The following is a 17,221-nucleotide window of genomic DNA, read 5'->3' as shown; positions in this document are numbered from 1 at the left end:
ATGTTTTCAAAAAATTAATGTGCATTTACAAAATGTGTGTCATTTATTTAAAAATGTCAAATCTGCATTTAACAAATGTGTATCATAACTCAGATAAATGTTCAGCATGTACATAAAAAAACATGTATCTAAAAAATGTTCAATCTGTATACAAAAGGAGGTTCAACCTGCATTAAAAAAAGTCAAGATGCATTTGAAAAATAGAAAAAACAGACATAAAACAAAACAAGAAAGAAAATCAATAAAAACCAGTAAAGGGAGAGAAAAATAAAAGTGGGTCACAAACTTCCCAAAATTGGGGTATGCACTGTAGGTTTCAAAATCGATGATACGGCAGGCCTATTAGAATGAGCGCTTGAGGCTAAGTAGTCTTTGTCTCAGAGTAAGTGACTTCAAGCATATGTGAAGGCAAAGTAGTTGGTGCAGCTGCCACGTTGGTATTGGGTTTTGCTATGTATCACTAAAGCCGATACATGTGTCGGGTGTGTCGCTCATGTTTCCCACTAGCGCCGCTCTGGTTAGGCAGGCCCATGTGTACCTACCGCGCTTGTGTCGAATGAAAAAAGATCGGTTGAGCCCAACGAGTATCGAAGCTATAGCTTGCCACGAGGCCTTGTGTCTCGCGAGAGACATGAACATGCAGAAGGGAGTCGTTGCCTCGGAGTGTTCTGAAGTTGTCCGTGCCATAAAGGAAGGAAGCAAAGGATTGCATGCTATGATCATCAAGGAAATCCAAAACCGTGTACATTCTGTTAGTGATCTCATGTTTAGGCACAAGAGAAAGGAAGACAATGTTAATGCGTATTACATTTATCACCAGGTTGTTATGTCTAGCTTTTGGAGCCCCGGGCTATGTAAGAACTTATATCTTGAATGGATAAATGAGCTCGAGTGTTCTTCTATAAAACAACCTAATCAAGACAAAAACATAGAGACGTGTACCTACAAAAAAAACCGTGTACACAGGCACTAAATAATCCTTTTCTTTTCAAAGCATCAAAGTGAATTGGGGTAAAAGGCTAATATTTTTCAAGTAAAAATTATAATATAAGTTTGCCGAAAATTTAATGACCATGTGCACATTTGAAAATATTCGTGATTTTTTTAATACAAAAAATATTGAGAATTTGAAAATTGTTCAAAAGTTCCAAAACTATTCAGTATTTCAGGAATATTCACGAGATCAAAAATGGTTGTGGATTAAAAAATGCCACGAGTTTGGAAAAAAATGTACATGAGTTTTCCAAATATTCGAGAAATTTATAATGTTCACGAATATGAAAAATTCTTCACGAGTACAAAAACAATTGTGGATTAAACAATGGTAGAATATGAAACAATATTCACAGTTAAAAAATGTTCATGAATTCATGATCAATGAATACATATCCCACGCTACTTGGTCTTGGTATATAGACTTGTTTCTTGATCCTTCACTATTACTTTGGGTTTCTAGACCAGGAGAAGACCGACTTGGACCAGGACCTACGAGCATTGCTACAGACCATATCTTTCTATAATTTCTAGCTACCTACGATGCAATGCGTTTTGAGTAGAGATAATTATATCAACCCTTAAATTATCCATATATTCTAGGTAGTAACTAAGTAAATACTACTATGCCAACCAGTAGGAACCTTGCTATCATAAATCGGACTACCCTTGTGTTTTCTAATTGTTCGCAAATTCAACAATGTTCTTGAGTATGAAAAAAATTCCAGAGCTTAAAAAATGTTCACTAATAGAAAAAAAAATCATGACTTCAAACAAATGTTTGGGGATTCAAAATTATTGTGAGTTCAAAATATTTCGTGATTTGGAAAAATATTGGAAAAAATGAAAATGGTTCATATGTTGAAATGTTTCAATAATTGTTCACAAAAATTAAATAAATATGCACGAATTTGAGAAAATATTCGTGAGTTGAAAAACTCTTTCGGAGTTCCAATCAACTTCATGAATTCATACAATGTTCATGGATATAAAGAAAAGCATCATGACTTAAAGAAAATTATTGCAGATTCAAAAAATGTTTGCTATTTCAAATAATATTCATGAACTCAAATCATATTTGTAAGTTTAAAAATGTATTTAACTTTAAAGAAGAGAAAGAAAAGATGAAGAAGTAAGATAAAAAGTTCAACAAAAATGCCAACTATAGAAGGAACTGAAAGAAAAGAGACAAAAAACGACCCCCCCCAAAAAAAAACAAAAAAACGAAGGTAAAAAGAGGAAGAAACCCAGCCTTGACGCTTACTAAAACCATATGACAAGCTGTGAAAACCACTTTGAAAACTAGCTACCAGAGCACGGAGCAATTTGTGAGCAATTAATGGGTGGTCGACATGCTGTATTATAGTGTTGTCAATGAGGAGGAACGTCAGTAGTCACGCCCCAAAAATTAACCATGTTTGATGAACCTCCTTACCAAATTCCGAATGCCATGTCTTGTGTCATTTTTGTGTCCTCCATAGACCGATATGCATATCGAATTTAGTAGTATCATGTGCAAAGTTACATGGAGATCGTGGTGTGCTTATCTAAAGGAACACACAATGGAGTGGAGATGGCCAATAACTCAAGCCATCGTTAAACACGTAAGTACTTGCGCGAGGCCGAAAGAGGTTTGGATGGCGTACAATGAAAGTCGCTAGGAAAAAGCGTTCGAAATCGGCAGGAAGCAGCTAAAATTTGTTCAGACAAAAATCAATATTGAGGAGTTATTGTTGTGATCAGGTCAGCAGGAAAACACATAGATGTCGACCGTGAGAAGTTGTTGATCCGATCGATCATTGGCCCAAATGGGGTGCTCGGGCTGGGCTAGGCAAGGGGGCATGTCTCTAGGTTTCGCATCTAGCAAGCTGTATGGTGCGCTTGAGACTCCCTTTATTTGTTTTGATCCGGCCCACTTGAGTGTGTATACGATGGTTTCTCTATAACGTTGATTTTATTATGTACTTTTTCCCTAGGATTATTGAGATTTTAAACGTTAGTTATCTCTTGTTTCCACCATGTTCAAGACATCTATATAATAATTTTTCTTGTGTTATAAAATTATTCGTACCATCCAATGAATGTTCACACATATTTAGAAATATTCACGACGTTAAAAAAATCAGGGCATTTAAAATATCCATAACATTTTAACTAATCTTTATTGTGTGTTTACAAAAAATTATCATCACATATTAAAAAATGTTCATAGTCTATTTAAAATTGTTCGTCGTGTATTTAAAAAGAAAAGATTATCATCTATTCGAAAAAATACACAAAATGTGTTTCGAAATGTTCACCATGTATCAAAACAATGTTAATTATGTATTAAAAATGTTCATAACACCTACAAATGATTTAAATGATTTAAAAATATATGCATCGTGCGTTCACAAAAAAATGCTTGCATATTTAATTTTCCAATGTGCATTTAACAAATGATAACCATATTTCTCAAAAAATTGTTAGTGTGTGTTTAATGAAAGTTCAATTTGTATACAAAAATAGGTTCAACCTATAATAAAAAATTATATTTCAAAAAAGGCAAATAAACACACAAAAGACAAAATAAGATAAAATCGATAAAAACAACTAAAAGAACACAAATAAAGGGTAAGAAACTTTCCCAAAATAATAACCTATAATATGAACAAATGATTACCAGTTAAAAAATATTTGGGGATTCAAAACAAAAAATCATGAATATGAAAAAACTTTATTGAGTTCAAAAATTAGTGGCCTATAGGAATAAATGTTTAGGTGTTCAAAAAAGTATTTTCAAGTTCCAGAAAATGCCCACAAACTAAACAGATGGTGAAGGACTGAGAAAATGGTTGAGAATATGAAATAAAATGATGACGAGTTGAATAATTGTTCCCAAATTGAACAATTTTTGCGAGTATGTGAAAAATTCCATGACTTAAAAAAATGTTTACTGATAGAAAAAAAATCATGAGTTCAAAAAAATGTTTGTGGATTTGAAATTATTGTGAGTTTGAAAATATTTCATGATTTGGAAAAATATTAGAAAAAAAAGAAAATGGTTTATATGTTGAAATGTTTCAATAATTGTTAACAAAAATTTAAAAAAGATGCACGAATTCGAGTAAATATTCGCGAGTTGAAAAAAATCGTTAGGTGTTCCATTGAACTTCCTGAATTCGTACAATTTTCATGGATATAAAGTAAAACTTGATGAGTTCAAGAAAATCATTGCATATTCAAAAAATGTTCGCTATTTGAAATAATATTCATGAACTCAAATCATATTTGTAAGTTTGAAAATGTATGTTATTTTAAGGAAGAGAAAGAGAAGGTGAAGTAAGACAGAAAGTTCAACAAAAATACTAATCATAAAGAAACTGAAAGAAAAGAGACAAAAAGATAAAATAACCGACCCCCCCCTCCCCCCCAAAAAAGAAAAAGTACAGGTAAAAAAAGTAAGAAACCTAGCCCTCCAAAAAGTTCAGAAAATTCAGGGCATTGAAAATATCCATAACATTTTAATAAATCTTTATCGTGTGTTTACAAAAAATCATCATCGCATATTAAATAATATTCATAGTACATTTGAAATTATTCGTTGTGTATTTAAAAAACAAAATTTATCATCTCTTTCAAAAAAACACACACCATGTGTTTTTAAAATGTTCAACATGTATCAAAACAAAGTTGATCATGTATTAAACAATGTTCATAACACCTGCAAAATATTTACATGTTTTAAAAAAATCAGTGTGTGTTTACAAAAATTTATTTGTGTATTTTTTCAATGTGCATTTAACAAATGATCAACATATATTTCATAAAATAGTTAGCGTGTGTCTAAAGAAAGTCCAATTTCTATAAAAAAATATGTTCAACCTATAATAAAAAAAGAAAAATCTATTTTAGAAAATGGAAATAAAAAAGACAAAAAGCAAAATCATATGATAAAATCGATAAAAACTACAAAAGCAACAAACAAAAAAAACTTGATGAGAAACTTACCAAAATAATAATCGATAATATGAACAAATGATGACTAGTTAAAAAATGTTTGGGAATGAAAAAAATACGAATATGAAAAAAATACCAAGTTCAAAAATTATTGGCCCATAGGAATAAATGTTCAGGAGTTCACAAAAAAATTCAAGCACCAGGAAATTCACACAAACTAAATACATGGTCAGGAATTTAGAAAATGGTTGAGATTATGAAATAGAATGTTGATGAATTGAATAATTGTTCACAAATTCAACAATGTTTGCGAGTATGAGAAAATTTTCATGACTTCAAAAAATGTTCATTGATAGAAAAAAAATCATGACTTCAAACAAATGTTTGTGGATTCAAAAATGATTGTGATTGTAAAACTATTTCGTGATTTGGAAAAATATTAGAAAAAAATATAAAGTGGTTCAGTTGTTGAAATGTTTCAATAATTGTCATGAAAATTCAAAAAATATGCACGAATTCAAGAAAATGTTCATGAGTTCAAATACTCCTTAGGGTTCCAATCAACTTCATGAATTCATACAATTTTCATGGATATAAAGATAAACTCCATGAGTTCAAGAAAATAATTGCAGATTCAAAAAAAATGTTTGCTAATTAAAATAATATTCATGAACTCAAATCATATTTGCAAGAAGAGAAAGAAAAGATGATGAAGTAAGAGAAAAAAGTTCACCAAAAATGGCCATCATAGAAGAAACTGAAAGAAAAGAGTAAAAAAGATAAAAAAACAACCCCCCCCCCCCAAAAAAAAACAGGAAATAACACAGATAAAAAGAGGAAGAAACACAACACTGACGCTTACTAAAACTGGATGATAAGCTACCGAAAGCTTCCGAAACCACTCTGAAAACTAGCTACCAAAGCACCAAGAGCAATTAATGGGTGGTCGATGTGCTGTATTATAGTGGTATCAATGAGGAGGAACGCCCATAGACACACCCCAAATATTAACTTTGTTTGTTGAACCTCCTTACATAATTCTGATTCCATGTCTTGTCTATTTCCCTAGTCCTCCATATATCAATATGGATATTTAATTATTCTAATAATTCGTCTCATGAGAAAAGTTACGTGGAGAATGTAGTGTGTTTATCTAAAGGAACACACAATGGAGTGGAGATGCCCAATAACTCAAGCCATGGTTAAACACATAAGTACTTGCGTGAGTTCGAAATGGGTTTGGATCTCATGCAGTGGAAGTCACGACAGAAAACCATCCAGAATGGGTAGGATGCAGCTAAAAATCGTTCGGACAAAAATCAATGTCGACTAGTTGTTATCCTGATCAGGTCGGCAGGAAAACATGTAGATGGCGGTTGCAAGAGGTTTCCTGATCCGATCGGTTGGTGGCCTAGATGCGGTGTGCAGGCTGGCCCAAACAAGGGGGTGCGTCTCTAGGTTTCGCATGTAGCAAGCTGGATGGTGCGCTCGAGACTCCTTTCTTTTTTTATTCGGCCCACTAGCGTGTGAATATGGTGGTTTCTCTATTTGTTGATTTGATTATGTGCTTTATTTTCTTGGATTATTCTGTTTTTTACGTTGGTTTTCTCTTGTTTCCACAACATTCATGAATTTTATATAATAATTTTCTTCGATAACAATACCATCAAAAGAATCTTAACACATTCTTAAAATTGTTCAAGACGTTAAAACCATCATGGCATTTAAAAAGCAATAACATTTTAACAAATCTTTATCATGTGTTTACAAAAAGAAGACCATCCCATAATAGAAAATGTTCATAGTACACTTAGATTTGTTTGCCGTGTATTTTTTTAAAATATATCATCTATTTGAAAATGTTTCAAATGTGTTTCCAAAATGTTCAACATGTATCAAAACAATGTTCATCATGTATTTAAACTATTATTGTAACACATAATATTTTTTACATGTTTTCAAAATTTGTGTATTCTTTTTCAATGTGCATTTAACAAATGTTCAACATATACTTGAAAAAATAATTACCGTATCTCTGAAAAATGTTCAATTTGTATACCAAAAATGTTCAACCCGTACTAAAAAATTAAAAATTTATCTAAAAAATGAAAAATAAACAGAAAAAAACGAAATAATAAGAGAAAATTCATAAATACTAGCAAAGGAACACACAGAAAAATAATCAAAAAAACTGGGTAAGAACCTTCACAAAATAATAATCGATGATATGCACAAAAGCTCATCAGTTAAAAAATGTTCAAAAATTCTAAAAACAAATAACAAATATGAAAAATTGTTCACGAGTTCAAAAATTATTGGCCAATACAAAAATATATTCATGAGTTCAAAAAAATTTGCAAGTTCCTTAAAATGACCGTAGAATAAACATATGGTCGAGGATTAAGAAAATTGTTGAGAATATGTAATAAAATGTTCACCGAGTTGAATAATTGTTGCAAATTTTAATAATGTCACTAGAATGAGAAAATTTCCATTAATTACAAAAAATTTCACTCATAGAAAAACATTCATGAGTTCAAACAAACGTTTGTGGATTCAAAATTTATTGTATGTTTTAAAATATTTCACGATTTGAAAAAATAGAAAATAAAAAAATGGTTCATATGTTGAAAAGTTTCAATAATTGTTGACAAAAATTTGAAAAATATACAACAATTCGAGAAAATATTCGCTATTTAAAAAACTTTAGGAGTTCCAATTAACTCAATGAATTCAAAAAAAATCTTGGATATAAAGAAAAACTTCACGAGTTCAAGAAAATCATTGCAGATTCGAAAAATGTTTGCTATTTGAAATAATATTCATGAACTCAAAATAAATTTGTATGTTAAAAATGTTCATATTTTAAATGAGAGAAAGAAAACACAAAGAAGTGAAAAAGTTCAACGAAAAAACCAACCACAAAAGAAACTGAAAGAAAAGAGAACCCCCCGTTTCTTCTTGGTTTTATTTTGGTTATTTTTACTTTCATTATTTAGTTAATACGTGTCTTCTTTTTGTAAAGCACGTTGAATATTTTATGTATATAGGTTAAATATTTTTCATATACACACTGAACTTTGATCCTAATAAATATTGAACTTTGATCCTAATAAATGTTGAACTTTGATCATGATATTATAAATTTTATCAATGGTTAGAGACAACCCCGAAAATGTATTAGGTTCTACATATTTGGATGGTGGGAGAAGCACATTTGTAGAAATGCCTCATATATTATTAGCCAGGACGACAAGGGAGAAGCATAGTCTTAACCATGCTGCATACTATATAAGCATTTTTTGCGTATCTTCTTTTGGTAATGCTAGCATACCTTGATGATAGATCTTCTAGTAAATATTTACCACCACATAGTTACATTACGCAATCGTAGTTTGGTCCCTATCAACTTTCATCATAGAGTTGTAGTTCATACACCGGGATGGTTATACCTATACATATGATATCATTATGTAGTTATTTTTCATCTTTGTGTGCTAGCAATTATACATTGTGCACTTTATATTTTCCAACATAAATGTCTAAACTTAGATTAATTTATGATTGATAATACTTTTGAATTTCTTGTTCTATGATACTCCCTCTGTCCAATAAGGTAGTGCGTATAGATTTTTTCAAAAGCCAAACATTACAAATATTGATCATGTTTATAGACAAAGATATGTACATTGAAAATACCAAATGGATGTCAATGGATACAAAATCAATTATATTTTCATGTTGCACATTTTTATATTTGTATATATGAATAATTATCTATGTAAATTCGGTCAAAGTTTGCTTAGTTTGACTTCTCCAAAAATCTATACACACTACATTATGAAACAGAGGGAGTATTTTGGTAAAAAATGTTCCTCGCATGCACACATTTTCTAATTACAATAGAATTCCTTGGAGATATCTTTTCTGTGGTATCAATGTTTGCAGGACAAAATACTTCCAAGACTTTACTAAAGAGGCTGCAATTGGAATGGCAAAGCGAGGCTGCCATTTCTTTAGCTGCAAAACATAATCAGCCATAACAGTTAGTGAAATTCCCTTGAGTTACCCATCTAAATAGATGTGAAGTCATGATTGAGAAAATATTCCAACTCAAGAAAGAATCAAACCAACAAAAATAATACAATACAATAGCATAGACTCATAATACAGATTAGCGAGGATACAAACTTCTCTAGCTTCATAGCACCACCAGGGTAGAGGCAACAACGAATATTATGGTTTTCTTCATAGGATATCTATCCCTCCATGACATAGGCATAGTTTCGGTCATATACCTTACCCGCGCTTTCGCCTACGACCCAGATCAATAGCCCTGCTCATGACAATTTTAAAATGTTAATATAATGTAAAACCAATATCGCATACATAAATGTTTTGTAATATTCAAAAATTGTTTAACATATATTTGAACTATTTTAACATTTGTTTGAAGAAAATGTTCAAACATGTATTTCAAGATTGTTCAACATGTATTTTAAAAATGTTCAACATTATATATGAAAAAATTTCAACTTGTATTGAAAAAATTCGACATGGATTTGAACAAAAAATAAAGAACTAAACAAATGAAAACCGATAAAACACATCAAAATGAAAGAAGAAGAAAAATCACCCATAAGGTTCTAAAACCGCTCCATAAAACCATCCCAAAATCGCTCCTAGAGCTACAATGTTTGGTCAGCCTGTTTAGTGGAGCATCAGAGGCGAGGCAGGACTATCTCATTAAGCGACTTATATAGCCCCCGCGGCATAGCAGGCCCTGCCTGGGCTGATTTCCTAAGCTCCTCATCCTAGGCCATAGGTCAGTTAAGCGCCTGGGCCTTGCCCGACACTTTCTTGGGCAGCATACCCCCGCCTGAGCAGCATGCCCTGCTTGGGCCACTGGACCGTTGTGCCCTCTTGTAGCATCCATGGATGATCATGTGTTGTGCCTTGGACACGAGCAAATCTTGTCAAGATCATTTTCCCAAACAAATCCGTCATCCCTGATGTTGTTCTCGATTCTCGAGTGCTTTAATTTTCTATATCATTGCAGTATCACCCTAGTACGACTTTGTTTCGGGCTAGTTGCATGATCATACTAACGAATCCTTTTCAACTCCTCCATCTGATGTTCAGCTTGTTCAACGAAAATCGACTCAACTCCAATCCCTCTAGATCAACTATCTGCATACTCCAAACCTCACATCCTTGTTCATGATATCACTTATTAGAAGATCCGGCACATACTTCAATCCATTGAGGACAAGCAGTTGTAACAAAACATCGAGGTTTATTTACAAGGTTCATCGAACATTGGTTACACCAATCCATGGGGCATGACTGCGGGCGCTCATCCCCCAAGTACTAAACCAAACATAGTACATTCAACAACAAGCCTGTTGTGGCCATCTCCAACGACCCACCGCGACCATTCCAACAACCCCTGCCACGGGGTCCGGGTCATCCCTCTCATGATCTCTGTCCAATGTACCAGTTTATGTCTGGTCTATTTGGCTATCAAATGACACATTTATAGAATAGGCTTGGGTTACATGATTCAACTCAATCACATAAATCTCAACTAATTACAAGACCAACTGTATCCTGATACATACCCATACACATTTGACATAATTTCTTTTAAGATGTATTTGACACAATTTTCACTTGGAGAAGGAAAATAGGAAAGTCGGTGAACATGATAGTGAGAATGGGGATGCCGAAACAGCGGTGAGGGCAAGTGTTTTGTTTTTCTCTTTGTGATTTTTAATATTTTACACCACTGGCAGCGACAAACACATCATGCCATCACCGGTGGGATTAGATTCAACGCCAACCTTAGATTTCTGATGGGTCAAATACCACTAGTGGTTACGCATTTTGGCCTGTTACATGCAAATTATGTAACAACCGTAGCTTTACATGTGCAAAGACTGTGGTGGCCTGTTATTTTTGTGAGTAAAAGTTTGTTAAAACCATTTTTAATATATAAAATGGTTGTGGTTAATGGCTAACCTTCTTCTTTAGGTATATACTCTCATTTTTGATATTTTGCCCTGTTCTTTTTAACATTATTATCCAGAATATGAACCCTTGTATAAAGCCAATTAGTTGTTTGATGAAACCACTCTGGGTCGGTCGTGTGACATATGGGACATTGACAAGTTTGATTGACCCTCTAAAGGAAAAAAAAGTATGCCTATCACCAAAAAATGCCAATGAGATAATATTCAATAGCATAATTTATTTCCATGTGTTAATTTATAAACATAAATGAATGAGTAAGCGATCAGTAGAAGTGGAGCCAATCAAATTTTTGTATAAAAAGAGCTCTAATAAAGTGAAGTCTATGTGAACTTAAAAAATCATCTTATGGCATCGAACATGCACAAATATTACATAGTGCTTATTGAATGGGCATTTCTCTGACAACAAAGCCAATTTAGACAAGGACGAGCATGGGCAAGAAATTCTAATTATTTTATTTAATATATTGTACTGCATATTATAGAATGTCCCTTTACATATTGTAATTAGTTTTGTCAATATATTTGTGAATATTCATTTATTATACCTATCCATTTTTATGTCTCCTCGGTTGGAATCAGATGCAAAATTCCAACAGTTTTGTACATAACTAATGCTATTTTGTAGGAAAAAAAACATCATTTAATTACTATTATTATTTCCTCATTTTTACTTCCTTGTTTACTTACTGTAATACGCAATAATTTAACATGCATATGTAACATTATTTTTGTGTGTATACACGCATGCAACTTTAACGCACATGAAAAAGCATGCACCAATGCAACATGAATCCAGACATGTAACTGTATATTCCATGTTAATCGTACGGAATATTCCATGTAACCGAATACTGCAGAAACTTGTCCTATGAGGAACATACCCTTATTTTTTTAAATAATATGTCAAAGAGGCATTTCACATGCAGTTGTTCCTATGGTATAAACTTTTACGTCCTTAAATATGTTCAAAAGCATTTTCAGTTATCTTTTAGAATTGGTAGGCTGTGTTGGTGCACAAATTGATAACTACTTGGACACAATTTGTATAAATTTCATATACGTATGATGATACACAAATACTAGTACATAAGTCATACACCGATCTTACATACATAGTTTATATAAGGAAAAAGAAATATAAATACATCAATACATACACAGCATACAATTCTTTCGACCCAAACAAGCAGTTGGTAAATAATGTCCCTCGGTAACTTTTTGCGTACCTTGCTTATTATATTATTATAGTTATATTGGAGCATGGAATTCTGGAAGCATGTAGATCAACTTTCATCCACTAGATGAAGTTGTGGAAAACACAACTCTCCGGAGCTGTTGCTGATAATGAGATCCTGTTGGTCTTGTTAGACTTGCTAAGATGGCCCAAAAATAACCCATATCTAGTCTTGGAGGCCCTTCTTCCCTGTCCAATGCTTAAGCAACTACTACGTGTCATATCATTAGGGCCACTCAACAAGATTTTCATGGCCATCCCACACCCAAACACCCCCATATACGGCCTAGTAGGCACGCATTCAACAGGCTGGACAGCAAATGATGTCTTCTTCTTACCTTGGGGGAGTGAATGCAGCTCGTGAAGCTCTGGCAGCAAAGCGGCCGGCAGTGGCAAGGCCGTGCGTTGGTTTATGAACTGCACTATGGTGTCCATGAGAGTCTTGCTGGTCCCACGCAGTGGGTTGTACAGGTGGAAGCCATGGTCTTCGCCCTCCGACTCCACCAATGTCACCACAGCGGGCGCCCGCGGTCACGCAAGGTGTCCTTCTCGGCAACGGCGACCAGCACACGCCGGCATGTCAGGGATGCGATCTCCTCGTCGGCAGGGTTGACCCGGCAATCGTCATTGCCGAGCCGACCTGCCGTAACGAACGGCCAGAGCCTGTCGATGACCTCAGGAGCAAACATGGCGACGCCGTCCCAGACTTCCTCGGAGCTGGACAGCCGATCGTCTCCCCAAAAGTATGGTTGCACGATGACAAGACCCTCAACGTCGATGTGGTTGCCAGTGCCACGCCGGTGGCCGCACGCACCGCCGTGTTGTAGACGATGTTGCCGCCAGCGCTATCGCCGGCGAGAAACGTGCGCCCGGGATCAGCGAGGTAGGAGAGCCAGGGGTCAGAGAGGGACGCCACCCACTGAAGTGCCTCCCAGGCGTCATCATAGGCCATGGGCACGGTATGCTCCGGCGCTAGACGGTACTCCACGGACACGACGAGGGCCCCGGCGCGCGCGGCCAGGGACCTGGCGTAGTTGTGGTACGTGCGGCAGAACGCACTCTCCGTGCAGAAAGATCTGCCGTGGACGTACATGATGACGGGGAGCAGCTCGCCGGCGGCTGCGGCAAGGGAGGGAAGGAACAGGCGTGCGGACACGCCCGTCTTCTCGTCGATGACGGCGTCCCTTGTCGCAACTCCACGGTTGGCAGCCGCGTCCTCGGACGCTGCCACGAATGGACTGCGAAGTAAGCGTTCGACATGGCCGCCGTTGTATTCACGTATAAATGGATATAGGTCGACGGTGATGTCCTCCTCGGCGTCAGCCTTCTTACTTGCTGGAGAACTCTTGCTTGGATGCATTATTGTGCTAGTTAGCACTTAGCACTTGTGTGTAGGCAGTATAATCTAATGCCGAGCATGCAACTCTATTTTGTGTTGTCCACTTTGTGGTGGCTGAGACGAATTAAGCGGTTCGTTGGTTTTTATAGCTGGAGTTTGTGTCCACTCCCAACATGCCCATGTATGTTGGCACACCCTTTAGCTATACTTACTTCGACTAATAAACCAATTAGGGTCAGTCGTTTTTTAGGACGCTGCTAGGCGCCGGCGCACCGGCCCAAATTTAGGCCGGTCTGCCCCAGCCACCTGATACAGCTACGCACAGCCGTTCGATACAACCATACCTCTTCTTCCTTCCGCTCCTCGTCTTCAATGTGGTCACTAGTCAACACCGGGAAATCCATGGCGGGCGTAACTCTCTCCCCTCCATCGGACCCTGTGCGCGGCGTGCGTCCGTCCTCGCCTGTTTGCCTCGCCCCTCGATGCTCGCCGCCCCCGGAAACGCAAAAGGAAAAAAAATACGCCGTTGACCCATAGCAGCTTTTCTATTGCCTCCCCCGTTCCCAGTTGCATCCATGGGTGGTCCTTCTCGGGTTCGGCCGCAAAACAACGGTTCTCGCCAGTGTTGCCGTCCCTCTGATTGCATCTAATGCGGTCCACGGCGTCGTTCGCCAGCCGAGCCGGTGGTAGCAAAAAAAGACACCGATTCCAGCAAGAAAATAAGATGGTGGTAACAAAAATTTGTTGTCCCAGCAAAACCTAGAAAATGGTAGTAACAAAAATCACCAATGGTTCCAGCAAAACACAAAGCTGGTAGTAGCAAGAAAAAATCAGGAGTGATTTCAGAAAAAGAATTGATGCAGCAAAAAAATCACGCCGGCGACAACACCACCATCCTCTTGATTATAGAAAAATTTAAAGAAGGTTTCAGCAAAAAAAGAAGCAGTTCCAGAAAAAAAATGATGGAGGAAAACATCCATAGCAGCATAACTCAAAACAAATTCGATGTAGCAAATGAACTAGCTAGTTCCAACAAAAAAAAACCACTGGTTCCAGCAAAAACTGAAGTCGTTGGTGAGGGCGTAGTCTGGTTCCAGCAAAATTAGAAACTGGTTCCAACACGTGGCCTTGCTGGTTGCAGCAAAAAACGACGCCGGTTCCAGCAAAAGGTGTTGGCCGGTTCCAGCAAGGTGCCACCGGCTCGCCGTGTCGGCTGTAGCTCGCCACGCCTCTGATTCCAGCTTCCCGTCATGGGTTGTAGCAAGATGCGGCACCGGTCACAGCTCCCCCGGACACCGGTTGGAGCTTCTCACATCCATGGTTGCAGCATCGGCTAACCATGGCCGTGGAGAAAAAAGAGGGAGGTAGGCTCCGGCCATGGCCGGGCGCAGCTTTGCTGGGCGGATGGGCGGGATGGAGGGAGGAGGCAGCCGGTCGCAAATCACATGTCTCCCGAATGGCAGCTGTCGCGCAGCGACGAGGAAGCAGGAGGAGGAGACTGCGGGCGGCGGCCATGGCGATGAGCTGCTGGGGAAGAAAAAGAAACGAGGCAAGAAAAAAAGGGATAGATGTGGCTGCGGCTCGGTCCTCGTGTGCTAGGGGATAAGAATGAAGACCGGTGCATGGGGCCACAGGCGATCCGCGTGGCGCCTGACGGAAGGAGTTGGGCCTGCAACATCGCAGCGAGTCACGAGCGACCGGCCGAAGCTATCGGCCGGCGTCCCGGCGTGAAAAATTTCCCTTTTTTTAACTCTGCACACGTACACTAGCCCCAAAGTGAAAATTTCAGCGGTAATGGTACGCAGCAGCCGATCCATAGCCGCTCATACCAGCGTCAGGATTCGTGCTGCAATATGCAGTATAACGATTGAATGGTTTTCAAGCTCGTATACAGGACATGAGCGTTTGGTTTATGGGTGTATAAAAGTAAAATTGGTAATTAAATAAAAGTAAAAAACTGAAAATATTTTTGAAATAACTTGACCTTGCATTGTACTTGTAAAAACACTAGAAGCATACACGCGCCTTGCTGCGCCGTTCTACTTTTCCACTGATTATTTATTTGATTGTTAGTTCACGAATAGATTCCTTGCTGCTCTATTTGCGTGTCGGGGGTTGTTTTTCACTTCATGGGTCTTCTGTGTTTTGACTTCCATAATTTTGCGGCCGGAACACCCTTTATTGCATTGTAGGATATGTCCAGATGCTAAGAATCATCATTTACTTGGTAGGATATTACTCAGTTTTTTACAACTATTGTTCTTCACAAAAATGATATGTTAGCAACACTGCCAGAAACATATCCAAAGCAGTGGTAGGCGTCACACATATCCCGGACCTGAAGAGTTAACCATAGTGTTGGATGAACATGATAATATTCATCTACAAAACTAATTCAAAACTATGATATGCGTAACTGAGGCTTCTGATTGTAGTATTCATCTAGAACAATCATACAGCTCTATAATTTGACCAACCAATATTTCATAACTTACCTTAGTCAAACAATACAAAACACCAACAATTATGGTCCGCAATAACGGTAAAAGGGTAGTGGAAGTGAGAAATACTTGGAAGTTGCAGCACTGCATCAAAGTATATGGCTTCTGATTTTTAATATTGATCATTTAGATGTGTAGTTAGAATGAAAATAGAAAGAACATATTTGAAATAAAAGCAATGCTTTGCACTGACTAATGACAGAAAAGGGAATGGATCATATCTATAGGGGCCTCTAAGAGGAAGAGACAAAAATGGGAGGATCAAGAGATAATAGTATAAGTGATTGATCTCAGTTTTCATTTGGATGTAACATTACTGATGCATTAATAAGGCTTGATCAGTTGTGTATATAAGCAACCCCGTGACAATTAACCAAATTATCTTCACAAGAAAACCAAGTTAGCATCTTCTCATTGTTTTACTGCCAACTAAGTTCAGTTAGAGATCGTGCTCCTTAAGTGTGCGACCATATGCTAATTAATACTCCTTCCGTTCTAAAGTATAGTACATACTTTGTTTTGAAAAGTCAAGCGTATAAATGTTTGACCAAGTTTTAGAAACAAATCAACATCCACATGTACTTTTATAGTTTAGTTATTTAGTACTTTAGACATTGATAGTTTATTCTATAAACCTGGTCAAACATGGACATCTTTGACTTTTGAAAAAACTAATATGCACTGCATTGTGGAACAGAGGCAGCATAAAGCATGTCGTGTATAAACTGTCTGCATGAGGTTGTTAATCCACAAGCACGAACATGGTAATCAAGCAGTGAAGCATGAGGCTTTCAAATTGAAACCTTACACGGTGAGATAAAATCCCGGTATAATCTGCTACTTGTTTAGCCCCGAAGCGAGCGAGATCGAATTTGAATCAGGCTGCGAAAGAAGCGATGACAGAGGGAGAGGAAGGAGGTATGGAGAGTTGTACTGCAGACCTTGTGGGCCATGGCGTGTTGATGAAGGCGACCAAGTTCTGAAGATGATAGTCATCCCTGTCCAGCGTCGTTGCTAGCCATGGCATCCTACCTCGTCGTGTGCTCTTCTAGGCCTCAAGCATCATCGTCGTGGGACGTTAATCACCGCACAAAAGAAGGGGAGAAAGATGGGGCAATGGGCGCTGTGTGCGGCGCGGTGGTGGACAGGCAAAGCCCGTGCATCCTTGTGGTGCGGAGGA

General features: G+C 37.2%; 1 pseudogene; it reads right to left on the bottom strand.

The window, feature by feature from the left end:
• Nucleotides 1-12,019: 12,019 nt before the first annotated feature.
• Nucleotides 12,020-13,636, bottom strand: LOC125540665 (annotated as a pseudogene).
• Between the last annotated feature and the right edge of the window lie 3,585 nt (nt 13,637-17,221).

The sequence above is a fragment of the Triticum urartu genome, chromosome 2 (genome assembly GCF_003073215.2).
Source record: "Triticum urartu cultivar G1812 chromosome 2, Tu2.1, whole genome shotgun sequence".
Taxonomy (NCBI): Eukaryota; Viridiplantae; Streptophyta; class Magnoliopsida; order Poales; family Poaceae; genus Triticum; species Triticum urartu.
Note: the sequence above shows the minus strand (reverse complement) of the source record. Positions and strands in the feature narration are given on the sequence as shown.